An 8,991-nucleotide genomic window follows, 5' to 3' on the forward strand; every position below is an offset into this window, starting at 1 on the left:
AGATAACTCAAAAGCTGTCATTATGTGAAACCTTTAAGAGGGGAAGAGTATACGGTATTTCCAAAGCTTTATTTGTTCATAAAAACGTTTTTACTTTTGTTTACTTTTGCCATATCTATTGACATTTATTTGAAGAGCATCCCTTTTCCTCTGTAAAAGAAAGCAATTGTTATCACATTTGAAAAATGGCAGTTTGGTTATATTTACATGATCAATTATAGGACAGATTTTCCCCTTATACATAATACAAGTTAGAGTCAGCCTGCTGTAATTACAGCTCCTGTGTCTTTCTGTAATCTCAAATGTTACAGTTATTACTTGGGGTTTTTAGGTTGACCAGAGAAAGGAATGTTTGTCACAGATATATGTTTATGTATAATCATGAGAGTCTATCCACAGTCAGGATCCTGAAAGATTCTACCAAGTAATTCATCAGAAATAGTTCAGGAAGACTGTAGTACAACAGCTTGCAAAAAGTTGTGATGCTCTTCAAATGCCATAAAAGACATCATTTATATATTTTTTTCTGTTTTTGTGAAATAAAGTTAGAGATTTTCATGTTTTACATGCTAAAACAATACTGTTCTCCTGTTTAAGCCTCCAGTTGTGAAAATGCAACATTTTGAAACAGTGTTTACTGATAAATTCAGGAAGTCAGGCTGTAAAATAACTATTTTACCCTGAGTAAACAGGTAAAGAATGAGGGGTGAAATATTCGATACAGAATAGACTTTTTTTTAAACTACAGGCTACAAATAAGGTGACTTAGACAAGAAAGATTTGGAGGGCTTCAGAGTCTTTCCTAGCTGTTAAAATTGTGTCAAGTACAGCTCTTATGTCAAGTACCATTACCAAATTTTATTTAAAACTAATTAAGCAGTTAAGGACTTATAACGTAGTTTTTTAAACTCCAAATTGCAATGTGGTAAAGTACAAATTAAATATACTTTGAAAATGGACCCTTTAACATATACCAAATCACTGTATATGTATACTATCAGATAGGATTATTGTGTGAAAGTTATTTGCACCTCTTGTGTTTTTCTGAATGAAAATTATTAATAATGATTATTTTGTCATTCTTTTGTACAAAAGGACTTAAAACTTCAATATCAGTGATATGAAAATAGAAATCTTCATACATGCTGCTGCTTGAACCATTTTGACTTAATGAACAAAATCTTAGTTCAATACATTGAATAAACACATTACATATCAAAGTGCCTCTGTAATAATGCTAATAATCCGAAAGCCATGAGTTCTCCGAAACCAACTAAGAAATCCCAGATTCTGCTCCCAAATTTTCTTATCAGTAATTTCAAGAATAACCTGAGTTGATGGGTCACCAAGAATAATTGCTGTAGGAAATATCATTAAATTGGGTTTATTTTATAATTTGATAAAATTCGGATATCCTGACTAATGCTAACTTTTATTATCTGTGAGAAGCTGAAGTCATTTCCATCCAACATTTTCTTCACCCATTTAAAATAGTATGATAAGCAATATTAGTTTGAAATAACCAAATAGCCCATATCTGTCTGTTTTAGACAAACAACTATTTATTTCACAGAATATAACAGAATAGAATGATAATGTTGGATATTCCTCTCCTAATACTCTAGTTTGCCAGTGTCCTCTTTCAGATGCTACCTTTAAATCCCTGTTGGATCTAAGTTATATATAACAATTTTGGAAGTAAATTATGAAATAAAAGTACTGATGCAGTTCATCCAAGGAGTACCACTTATGTACCATGTTTTAGGTTCTCCGCTTCTTTTAACGCATCTAAGATAGACTTGACTTTTTTATTTTTTAATTTTTTTTGAGTCTCACTCTCTCACCCAGGCTGGAGTGCAGTGGTGTGATCTCAGCTCACTGCAACCTCGGCCTCTGGGGTTCAAGTGATTCTCCTACCTCAGCCTCCCAAGTAGCTGGGATTACAGGGGCCAACCACCACGCCTGGCTAATTTTTATATTTTTATTAGAGACAGGGTTTCACCATGTTGGCCAGGCTGGTCTTGAACTCCTGACCTCAGGTGATCCACCCATCTCGTCCTCCCAAAGTGCTGGGACTACAGGTGTGAGCCACTGCGCCCGGCCGACTTGGCTTTTTGAAAAGTATAATAACTGCATCATACTCCTGACTTAAATTGAGCTTGCAGACAACTTAGCTATTTTCCCCATGATGTTCACAAGGCAGTCCTACTTTATCTAGTACTTGTATAGTCTCACTTAAAAACAAAACAAAACCCCTCACATGCAGAACCTTACCCTATCCATCTGTGTTTCCTTCTGTCTTTCTCAGACTTAGCCAAACCAGTTGCAATGTGAGGTTTCCAGTGAATGGTATCACAAAGGTGGTGAGATGAGAGCGTGATTACTATGTTGACAGCTCAAGTTGGGAAGGGTATCATTTTAGAGAGAGATGATGATGAGCTCAGTTTTCAGCCTGCTTTGGTTGCTAGTGGGGATGTCTAAATAGAGATGTTACAAAGGCAGTTAGAGATATGGGTCTGGACAGAGGATAAAAAGTCAAACGTACAGAGAGATTTGTGATTTTAGGTGATAATTAAAACTGTCAGAGTGTTTTGTATGGAGATGAAGCAGCTGTGGGAGGTGCTATTGCTTTCTCATATAAACTCAAGCAGAAGCTATTCACAGTGTCTTTAGCCCTTTCAGTAGTATGCACTTTTTAATCTCACTGACATCTCAGAACCTTTGAGGGACCTTTTAAGGGACAGTTTAGAGATTCACGAAATAATGAGTTTTATATTTGTGTTTTTTGAATTTTCATTCTAAGATTTATTCATTTATTAATCCTTGAGAGTCATAGTATTGAAAAAAGTGATATTGATGTTATGTTTGACATGCATCATTTTAGCTGTTTATAAAATATCTAACTTATTTTTAAAAATTAATTAAAGCACATATTCTGCTTCAGCAATTAATAAAACTTGTACCATCTCCAGTTTAGTGGATTAATTAATGGGTACTGGGAAACTACAAGGTAACAAATACCATGAAATTAAACATTCATTTTCTTTCATTTAGAATACAAGAAATTGAGAACATATTGCTTCCAGTGGTGGGAACTGAGTGGCTGGGGGCAGGGTGTGTAGGTGGTGGGTTGCCTTTTCACAGTGTATTCTTTTGTGCTATTCAAGTGTTGAACCATGGAATGATTTTACTTTGGGAACAGAGCAAAGAAATTTAAATTTTGAAAATTGCTTCATTTACTTTAAACATGAGATTGTAATTTTATGTAGAAAATATTGACACTTGAAGTTAGAAGTCATGATTTCACGTCCTGTTTTCATCCTTTCCTGGACAGCTGGCCTTTCACTTCTTTGAATTGCAGGCTCTCATTTGAAAATGAGGCTGATGGTAGTTGTCCTGCTTACCATGCAGGATAATTATGAGTTATTTCATTCAGCAAATAGATCTGTGAGGCATATATTCTTCCAGGTGTGATATGAGATGTATTTCCACTCCTTGGGAGATTTATTTTTAGGTGTGGAAGTAGGCAAAATTTCAACCTATTGTGATAATGCAGATAAATATGCTATGAAGATACATAGACATAGGATCTACGGTGTCAGCTTGGGAGAGTGGAAGGATTGATGTTAGAGTGGTCCTCCTGGAAGACAAGGACATTTATTTGAGTTAAGTTTTGAAGAATGAGTTGGTTGGGAGAGGATGAGGAGACATTCCATTCAGAACAAGCAACATCTCCAGCCCCATCTCATTTTATGTGTTTCTGGGTAGCACACTTTTGTTTTATTTTAAGTTTTGTTAGGAGAGGATACTGTAGCAGGTTCTTCCTCAGTTTTGCTGACTGTCGAAATTTTGACTATAATTATCAAAAAGTTTGGAAACAGTGGAAAATCTCACTTAGGACTTTATAATGACCACAAGGATTAGTGGAAAATGACTAAAACTCACTGAAATTGAACTACGCACATTTTACTGTATAGACCATTAACACTATACATCAGCTTCTGATGTCAATCGTAATTCTTCCATACTAAGGAACTAGTGAGAATTCTTAGTTAATGCAGTTGACTTGCATTTTTCCAATTGAGTAGACTTTTTTCTTCCTGCGTCCAAGCAGTAAGTGGATACACTTTTTCTGGTGCCATGTTTCCTTTGAAGCACAGTGAAACTTCTTACCGCCTATGATGGTCTATAGACTTAGTATCTAGCTACTTAATTCCCACTCTCCATTAAGTTGCAGTTTATAGGCCTTGATATTTTACTGTTTAACACCTAATATCCTGTAAGTTACAGAAATACTTTGAAAATGTGTTGTAGATAGATGGTAATATTATTTATTCTGGATATTATCCTCTAGTAGCCACCATGATTATTAAAAACAAAGTGGTCTTGGTTTGTTTTTTGTGTTTTTGAGACAGAGTTTCACTCTTGTTGCCCAGGCTGGAGTGCAATGGTGTAATCTTGGCTCACTGCAACCTCCACCTCCCGGGTTGAAGTGATTCTCCTGCCTCAGCCTCCCGAGTAGCTGGGATTACAGGCATGCACCACCACACCTGGCTCATTTTGTATTTTTTAGTAGAGACAGGGTTTCTCCATGTTGGTCAGGTTGGTCTGGAACTCCCAACCTCAGGTGATCCGCGGGCCTCGGCCTCCCAAAGTGCTGGGATTACAGGTGTGAGCCATTGCCCCCGGCCTTTTTTTTTTTCTTTTGAGACAGTTTCGGTGTTAGGCAGGCTGGTGTATAATGGCACGATCTCAGCTCACTGCAATCTCCGCCTATTGGGTTCAAGCAATTCTCCTGCCCCAGCCTCCTGAGTAACTGGGATTACAGGTGTGCACCACCATGCCTGGCTAATTCTTTTATATTTTTAGTAGAGATGGAGTTTTACCATGTTGTTCAGGGTAGTCTTGAACTCCTGACCTCAGGTGATCCACTCGCCTTGGCCTTCCAAAGTGCTAGGATTACAGACGTGAGCCACCACGCCCCACCAAAAGCAAAAACAGGTTTACACTATTTTAGTATTAAGTGTGAAATATAGACTTTCACACAAAATTTATATGGAACATTTTTTAATATAGTGGAAAACATAAAACTGGGGATTGTATAGGTAATTTAATCTTACTTCATGTTTATTTGTAGATAGGGAAAAAATGAGAGATACTTCAATTTCTAAATGATTTGTTTAGAAAGAGTTAGTCCAAAGTTGGAGAGCATTATTTCTGTACTTACAGAACAATCTTCTGCTGTTAGTGACTATCATTTTAGATGTTTTAACTTCAGCTAACAGAAAACAAAACTGTATGCAGCTTAGACTATAAGGATATTTATTATCTCCTGCAATAAGAAAACTAGAAGCAGTATACGTTGACGGTTGGTTGATTTAGTAATTCAGTACCATCATCAAAGACTGCAGTTCTCTGACTAGATTGACCTGTCTCTTTAGGCAGGATTTCCTCATGATCCTAAGGTGTCTGACACAAGTGGCAGGTGTCACACAGAGGTGACAATGTCCAGGTGAGAAAATGGATTATATCCCATTTATGAGCAATAACAAGCTTCTCAGAACCTCCATCAGATGTCTCTTATGTAGCTTAGGTCAGAATTGGATCATTTGCACATGCCTAAACTATCATTTGGAAAAGGGGGTAAAATCATTGTGATTAGTTTCTTCCTTTGAAGGGCATGACTTCTTGGCTGATCATAAGCAAAACTGGATTCTGTTGTCAAGTAAGAAATGGAGGAATGGTTGCTGGGTAGGCAACTAACAATGCCTGCTGTAATTGAACACATTTAGACTTTTATATTCAAATGTTTGAGAATTACTTAAATTAGTAGCTAAGAATATGGAGTTTAACAGTTCTTTGGCACTTAACAAATGTGAGAACTTGGACAAGGTACTGAAGCTCCATTAATTTTGATTTAGTAGTTACTAAAATGGGAATAATACTAGTACCTGTTTGGTTTGTTTTGAGGACTTAAATGACATATGTGGCATTTAGCATGCCTTGGCACAGTGCTTGGTTCATAGTAAGTGGTCAGTATGTGTTAGCTGCTCTTATCACCATATTTAATTTTTATTTATCTCAAGTGAATCAAGCTTTTGCCTAAATTCATTACATTTTATATTTCATGAGATACCAATATCATAACTGTCTGTTCTTAAATTATAACTGTTGAACTTCACCGAACGGCAAAAAAAGTTTTAGGAGAGCAGATTTGTTGATGCCCATTGGAAATGCTAAAACCTCAGATGTCATTCATCCAACCTAACTTCTTTCATCAGAGTTGTTATCAATTTTTAGCTTAATTTCATGAGTAGTATCATTTTTTGATCAGCTTCCTGAAATACAGTAACAGATTTTATTCATTTCTGAAATACTGATGTCTTCATTAACTTCTGTTTTTATTGAAAGACTCTTTTAAAACATTATGGAGAGGCATAATTAGCAAGAGAGTGTAAAATAGAGATAATACTACTTAAGTAGGGTCATAAGTATTAAATGCAATAAAGTACCTACAGGTCTGTTCATATGAGGCCTTCAATTTAAGTTTCTTCTTTTCCATAATCCCTCACACAACACAAATCTTAAATAAACTCTTCGTTTCTTCAGAGAGAGGAGAGTTTGTTATCAGCTGTATCAGTAGAGGAGAACTGTATATAACAGGGAAAAGGAAATTATACTAGAAGTTTCAAACGGGGATTTAATACAAGGAATTGATGACACAGGTGTTGGTCTCAGTTGATCAGCAGTCATCTTACCCACTTTTTACAGCATGTTTTTTCTTAAACTAAATGTTATTAACTGCTTGTTATGTTCTAGGCACTATGGGAACTATCCTGCCTAAGGAAGACTTTTTATAAATCCAGGTTAAATGGATTCTCTTTTTCACCAGTTGCTTCATATTACAACCGTAACCATTTGTTGCATGTGTGCATTTGTGGGTGTGCATGTGTGTTTGTCAGGGGAATGAGGTTCCTGAAGTTGCTAATTGTTTTCATTTTTATAATTGAGAGAAAAACATGACTTCTTTATTATATCATTACTACCTTCTACCTTATTACTCATTGTCTCTGTTCGTAAGAATCTGTTCCATCCTTCTTAAAGATGTTTCTATAAGAGCTCACACTAAGATCCTCATTTAGACTGATTGTTTTCCAGGCCTATAGCACAGTGTTAACCTTGGGTTATATTTTTCCTTTGTTAGGGATTGTGTTGACAACGACTTCCTGGTTTCATGACTTCTTTTCTGGATTTTCATCTTCAATTTGTTGGAGTACGTTAAGTAAATTTCTCAGAAAGGTGACATAGTAGATCAACTTTTTGCATTCTTATGTAACTAAAAATAGATCCCTTGGCCTATAACTTCTTTCATCAGTTATTTACATAGCTTATTGCCCCTTTCGAATCTTAACTCATGTGTCCTCTTCTCAAAGAGACAATCCTATTTTAAATTGCAAACCCCCTGTATTACCAGTCCTCCTTCATGGCTTTTTCTCCATAGCACTTTTCACAATCTAACATGTTATATATTTTGCTTATTTAATTTTCTTTATTTCCCCACTGAAAAGTGCCATAGGGCAGGGATTTTTGTACTTCATTGCTGTATCCTTGGTACATAAAATCATACCTGGCACATAGTAGCCCTTCAATAAATAATTGTTAAGTCAGTTAATGGATTTTCTTCTCCACCTTTTATTATAGTTATAAATCCAGGATATAAATCATTTTCTCTCAAAACTTTCAAGGGATTGCACCATCTTCTTCTGATATCTAGTGTTATTAATAAGAATTATAAGTCAATCTGATCCTTTTACAGATTACCTATTCTCTTTTTGAAAGCTTTAATTTTTATGGAGTTCTGGAAATTATTTTTTTGTTTGTTTGTTTGTTTGAGATGGAGGCTCACTCTGTTGCCTAGGCTGGAATGCAGTGGCACGATCTTGGCTCACTGCAGCCTCTGCCTCCCGGGTTCAGGTGATTCTTCTGGCTCAGCCTCCCAAGTAGCTGGGGTTATAGGCCCCTGCCACCACATCGACTAATTTTTGTATTTTTAGTAGAGATGGGTTTCACCATGTTGGGCAGGCTGATCTCGAACTCCTGACCTCGAGTGATCCTCCCACCTTGACCTCCCAGTGAGCCACTGGAAATTCTTAATGTACATAGTTTTTTTTTTTTTTTTTAATGGATTCTGTGTGCTTCTAAAATGAAGCCCTTTCAGTTAAGTTTGCTTTTCTTTTCCAGCTTTGGGAACTTTTATTCTTAAAAAAAAAAAAAAAAAAAAGAAATCTTTACATGCTTTGTTTCTGTTCTGTGTATAACTCCTGTGAGTTATTTAGTGAACCTATCAGATTTATCTTATTTTCCCGTGGTGTTTCATTTCTCTCTTTTTAATTTTACTTTGCTGTGGTGTAACCTTTAATATGCTTATTAATGTTTAAATAGTTAAATCTGGCATATTTTCTTTGACTAAAATAAAAAATCAAATAGTAGGCTAAAATAGGAGTAGATTGATTTAATATTTGCATTTTGTCATTCACTAATAACTAATGACAAAGTTTGACTTGTTACATTATTAGAAAAAGTAATTGTTAAGAAAAAGTCACTGGTTGACTGGAAAAGGAATTAATTTCACATATGTACTATGCATTTAAAATATTTTTTTAGGAAGAAAATATTTCATGTCTATAAAATTTATAGGTAGGGATGTTCATCGCAGTATTGTTTATAATATGGGAATGGCTTATTTTATTTTTTATTTTTTTTTTTGAGACGGAGTCTTGCTCTGCCACCCAGGCTGGAGTGCAGTGGCCGGATCTCAGCTCACTGCAAGCTCCGCCTCCCGGGTTTACGCCATTCTCCTGCCTCAGCCTCCCGAGTAGCTGGGACTACAGGCGCCCGCCTCGTCGCCCGGCTAGTTTTTTGTATTTTTAAGTAGAGACAGGGTTTCACCGTATTAGCCAGGATGGTCTCGATCTCCTGACCTCGTGATCC

The 8,991-nt window shown here is 36.1% G+C and overlaps 1 protein-coding gene across 1 annotated transcript in view; it reads left to right on the forward strand.

The window, feature by feature from the left end:
• The window catches only part of TBCA (tubulin folding cofactor A), a 73,334-nt gene that overhangs the window by 42,551 nt on the left and 21,792 nt on the right, over positions 1-8,991 (forward strand). The gene's annotated exons all lie outside the window — the stretch shown is intronic.

This window comes from Rhinopithecus bieti, unplaced genomic scaffold (genome assembly GCF_001698545.2).
Source record: "Rhinopithecus bieti isolate Rb0 unplaced genomic scaffold, ASM169854v2 scaffold_26302, whole genome shotgun sequence".
Lineage (NCBI taxonomy): Eukaryota > Metazoa > Chordata > Mammalia > Primates > Cercopithecidae > Rhinopithecus > Rhinopithecus bieti.